The sequence below is a fragment of the Nanorana parkeri genome, unplaced genomic scaffold (genome assembly GCF_000935625.1).
Source record: "Nanorana parkeri isolate BGI_ZX_2015 unplaced genomic scaffold, ASM93562v1 scaffold2740, whole genome shotgun sequence".
NCBI lineage: Eukaryota > Metazoa > Chordata > Amphibia > Anura > Dicroglossidae > Nanorana > Nanorana parkeri.
This window is the reverse complement of record NW_017309008.1, coordinates 11,945-17,669: the sequence shown is the minus strand read 5'-3', so window position 1 is coordinate 17,669 and position 5,725 is coordinate 11,945. Positions and strand designations below refer to the sequence as shown.

General features: G+C 41.8%; 1 long non-coding RNA gene across 1 annotated transcript; it reads right to left on the bottom strand.

Annotated features, from left to right (window-relative positions):
- Nucleotides 1-406: 406 nt before the first annotated feature.
- Nucleotides 407-866, bottom strand: LOC108802236. Its single transcript, XR_001942208.1, has 2 exons — nt 797-866; nt 407-437 (listed from the first exon to the last, which is right to left on the bottom strand). It is a non-coding gene; the product is annotated as an uncharacterized LOC108802236 (long non-coding RNA).
- Nucleotides 867-5,725: the final 4,859 nt, after the last annotated feature.

Here is a 5,725-nt window from a genome sequence, read left to right as displayed (position 1 = left end):
CTCACATAAAAGGAAGTGGCCCTATTTGCTGCATGGGGTTGTTTTTCAGCTCTGACATTTTATAGAACAATTACAAATAATAGAGGAAGTACGTTTTTGTAGAGCTGCGTATCACTGTGTGAGTGGCCACTTTCTGAATTGCAAACAGTAATAATTTCCCTCGTCTTCTTCTTTCATTCCTTGGATTGTGAGATGATAATTTGTTCCAGAACCCGATCCACTGAACCTCTCTGGGACCCCGGTATATTGTTCTGTTGCTTTAGTGATCAGAAGACTTAAAGGTTGTCCCGACTTTTGTTGGTACCAATCTAAAGTAATATATTTTGCATCAGGATGGTAAAGATCTTCGCTGGATGTACATGAGATGGTAACTGTGTCTCCTGGAGATTTCACAATGTATTCCGGAGTCTGAGTCATCACAATCTGACCACAGGAATCTGAACAAACACAATGATGTTATAAGAGTGTGAATGATCTACATGTAAGGGTTAATATTCCTATCCCTGTATTCAGTAGATGGTTGGAAAGCTGAGTCAACACTATTTATCTTCAAAAGCAGATATTAAGCGATTGCTTATAGAGAAATTAATAATTGCTGAATACACCAAGTGAAGGAGTTATAAACTTCAAATCTTCTTTATTCGGAAGAGAAATGCCACCTTGTTCCAAAGTAAAGCATTCTCCAAATGTTAGTGTTCTGGTAAAACTGATGTAATGCTTTATGATACTCTGACTTCTTGTCTAAATGTATTATCAGCTGTAAAAGTAAATGAAGAGTTATAATACAATACTATACCTTGTATATAAAGGTAAAAGACACAGAGCAGATATGTCACCAGAATCATTTTGAGGTCTCTAGACTGTCACATACACAGATCAATGATTTCCAGCTGTTTATATCTCATAAAATCTTCAGGGAAATAACCTCAGAGAACCTCTATGTAAAACAGTAGGCATGCAAATATCACTGTCTCAGATATTTCAGTACCACACCATGTTTTTTAATAACTGACTGATGCCGCCATCATACAGGATAAATTTCACAATTTTCAAATATTTTGACAAGTTGAATGTTTGTGTTTATATATATAAAAACGTGTGATCTGCTTGCAGCCTCCTTCTCACTGTATAGCAGCTCTAAATTCTTCAGAGTTTGCTGCCCACTATTTCCTGCTTCCTGGTCACATGTTTCCTGTGACATCACAGGGCAAATGCTGCTACCGAGATCAAAGGGAGTTCGTATACTGAACTCCCTTTGATCTCCTGTCACAGGGAAGCTGCTCGTCGGGCTCCACTGTCTGCTCGTCACAGACAAGTGGACGAGTGGATTTTTCGAGCCCTCTATATATATATATAACTGCTAATGGCCCACAGAACCCAAATCACAAAATTAATAAGACCAGAAGTAACTTACAATACCAAGTACAAGTGTATCTTTCAGAAAATGTATAAAATTGCCAGTTTTCAGCCCTTGTTTTTTGTAATAATATATCAGAGTTAATGGTAAAGGGACATTTCAACAATGCCTACAGGCAACCTTGGCACTCCAGCTGTGGTGAAAATACAAATTCCATGATGCCTTGACTCTGGGAGTCATGCCTGAGTCTTGCAATGCCTCATGGGACATGTAGTTCCACAACAGCTGGAGTGCCAAGGTTGCCTACCCCCTACAGCATTCCCTTTTCTGGTGACTTTCTCTGAACTGCTCCTGCCCACCCTGATACATGTAGTGGGCTCTAGGTGAGCTCAGGTGCACTTTACTTTTCTTTATAATTTAGTAAATATGTTCTAGTTTTCTGTAGTAAACTGAACTGTTAGTTCACTGTAGGCCACACATTAGTAAATCATACCTTCAGGCTACATTGGGTTGTGATAAAACATTTCACTTTCTTTCCTCCCCTGCTATGAACAATTGTAACACTCGTAGATTAGTATAGCAACAAATGATTCTTTCTATCGCAGCTGCACAGTATTCTCCTGTACCAGCCTCCGCATTAATTGTAACTCCCCAGAGGTGTCTACAGTTGGTCTTAATTCACTCAAGATTTCTTTCTAGCACCAACCATATGGTTTTAAGTAGGATTGAGCTTTGGGTTAAGGTTGACCATGAGTTTATCCTAAACCCAGGCCATTCACAGTTTTCTGAGCAGGCAAACTATATGGCCAAATGTATCCAGTTTGCCCACCCAAACCTCTGGGGGCTGGAGTTACAAGTCATTTATTAAGGTCTCATGCACACAGCAATCAAACATGCCACTGGGGATTCCTACAACAAGAACCTGCAGATTCTTGTGGCAGGAATTCTAAATGTGCATGTACAGATGTGGCCACTGTGCCCATTCAATTAAATGACACGCTGACAATGGCTGCATCTGTCACTGGCTGTTCACGTGTTACAGATCAGGAGAGATGCAGAGAGATCCAAGCATCTCTCCCAATATGCAGGTAATTGTTCCATGTACAAATACCTAAGGACATCCATGGACATGGAACCATGGAACTTTGCTAACTATGGGTTGTAGAATTCAATGTATTTTAAAAATTTTGATTTGATGGATCAATTCCACTAACTGTGGGTCTTTCAGCAATTTTTTTAACATTTCAGTAGAAGAACCTCAAATCAAGTGTAAAGCATTATGGGGGAAATGTGATGTGAAGGGGTTTGCCTTGCTTCTGCCGGGCCTGGAAAGTTTGCAGTAATTGAGTCAACTATGAATTTTGAATCATATTAATGGTGCTTGGTGAGAGCAAGTTGTACCATAAATTGATCTTTCAACACAAATTGAGATGAAGTAATGTCTTAAAAAGATGAAATTGAGAGTTATAGACTGGCATAGTCAAAACCCTCATTTGAGTCCCATAGAAATGTTGTTTGCCTTGCACAAAGGCGGTTTATGCAAGGAAACCCTCAACCACCCTGCGACTGATGGAATTATACACGGAGGAGTGGTCAAAAATGTCACTTAGTCAACACAAAGTGGGGTTTTTGTTGTGGTTAGCTTACACTGAAGCTTTTATTTTACATCCCATTAATAAAAAGCAGACCCCAGAGAGATGGTGCAGATAGAAATCGTTGAATAAGGAAGTGGCTGATCGCATGATTTTTCACAATTCACATGATTTCACCTAAGAACATGACGTGTTCTCCTTCAACCAGCTTTTTTTTCCCATTCACTGTTGTAAGCGGTGCTCTGCTTGTTTTTGCATTTCAAAGCAAGCAGAGCACATTGCACATATTTAAGGAAGACATCACAAATATGTAGTGTATTTTTATTTCTTATATTAAGCAGTTTTATGGACATTGTAAGGCAATACCACTGCTTTATACATGGGGCCCAAAGTCATGACACACAGTAGTAAATCAACAGTTGCGAAAAGTCTCCCATACATCCACAGACAGGGAGACACTCACCAGCAACACACTTAATTTTAGCAGTCATCAAAGACTTCCTCAAATTGGAAGACCTAGCATGACCTGGTGTGATGACGAGGAAACCCAACCACATGTTCACTTTGGAAAACTTAAAAGCCCTCACCAACTCGCAATCTCCCTCCATCAAGAAAACTTCCACAGCCTGGGCTGCAGATAGATCCCCTCCATCCAGTACTGGATCCTAATTAGGGCAGAACATGAAGCTGTGTGAGACACCTGATTTATGGGGGGGGACAAGGGAATGTTAGAAAAGTTCTGAACTTCAGTGCTCTTCACAGTTAGTCACTTTCAGCTTTATAAGTATTAGACTAGTTTTTCAAAATGTTATCAGCAATGACTGCCCTTGTATTTCTCTAAGGCCTGGTTCACACCTGGGCGTTTTACAGCACATTCCTATGCGCTGTAAAACGCTCAACATGTGAAAACCAATAATTGCCTATGGGCATGGTTCCCACCTGGGCGTTTTACAGCGTGTAGGAACGCGCAATTAAACGCCCTACGCCCAAAGAAGTACAGGAGCTTCTTTGGGGCGTATTTGCCGCATGTATCCATTAGGATACAGCCGGATAGCCCTCGGAAACGCGCGTTTCTTTTACCGCAAATTGCTGTAAAACGCACGGCACAAAACGCACACGCGCATATTCCGTACGCCTAGGAGTGAACCCAGCCTAAAAACGGTTCCTTTAAAATTCTGAAATGATCAAGTTTAACATTTACACAGTTATCAAACTCCATGAAATAAACCCATTATAAAAGAAATACAGAGGCTACGAGTGGTGATTTATTTCTGAAAATGCAAATGGTCTGGCTGTTATTCCAGCACATTAGCTCAATACTTTGTTAGCCACTAACTGGAAATACGTATAAATATCAGAAGATCAGAAGAATAAGAAGTCATCATTTGTATACTGCGTAAAACCAAAATGTGCCGCGCTATCCTCTCCTTCCAAATAGTGAACAAAAAATGCAACTTACAAAACAATATACTACAATGTGCACATTTATAACAGAAATATAACTTAGTGCAGTGTCAAATATATATACACTATATTGCCAAAAGTATTGGGATGCCTGCCTTTACACGCACATGAACTTTAATGGCATCCCGGTCTTAGTCTGTAGGGTTCAATATTGAGTTGGCCCGCCCTTTGCAGCTATAACAGCTTCAACTCTTCTGGGAAGGTGTCCACAAGGTTTAGGAGTGTGTCTATGGAAATGTTTGACCATTCTTCCAGAAGCGCATTTGTGAGGTCAGGTACTGATGTTGGACAGGAAGGCCTGGCTCGCAGTCTCCGCTCTAATTCATCCCAAAGGTGTTCTGTCGGGTTGAGGTCAGGACTCTGTGCAGGCCAGTCAAGTTCCTCCACCCCTAACACGCTCATCCATGTCTTTATGGACCTTGCTTTGTGCACTGGTGTGCAGTCATGTTGGAACAGGAAGGGACCATCCCCAAACTGTTCCCACAAAGTTGGGAGCATGACATTCCAAAATTTCCAAAATTTCTTGGTATGCTGATGCCTTAAGAGTTCCCTTCACTGGAACTATGGCGCCCACCCCAACCCCTGAAAAAAACCCCACACCATAATCCCCCCTCCACCCAACTTTATACTTGGCACAATGCAGTCAGGCAAGTACAGTTCTCCTGGCAACCGCCTGCCAGGGTTCCACCCTGACTAACTGGTTTGCAGCATTTTGGCTTGGATGCCATTTTACCCACCTGTGATTCCTTCTTTGTCTGAGCAGACTCTGTAATGTTGCTCACTACTCCCAGGCTCCCTCTTGTGGCCAAACAGGAGAGCATCATCTGTGAGAGCCAGATGGGAATTTCCTGTCTATGATGCAAGATGTCAGCCCACTCACTATATATAAACCATTCAGTCCAATCTGACCTTGCCCTTGTGTGGTCTTACCTGCTAGTGCATTCCTGCTGCTCTGAGTATTCTGATTCTGTGTATGACCCGATCCTGGCTGACGTACTCCTCTGATTCCTGCTCCTGGCTTGTTCCTGACAGCGCTGGTCTCCGTTTTCCTGACATGGCTTGTACGACTACACACTCTGGCTCCTGACCTTGGCTCATTCCTCTTTATAATTTTTGCTTGCTCCTGTGAACACTTTTCCTAATAAAATATTTTTAACTAGCACCTTATGCTTGTCTGGTTTTCAATGTGCTCTGACACCGCCAAACCCTGAAATGTCCATTGCGTTGCCGATAGAGAAGCTTGATTCATCACTCCAGAGAACACGTCTACACTTTTCTAGAGTCCAGTGGCGGCGTGCTTTACACCACTGCA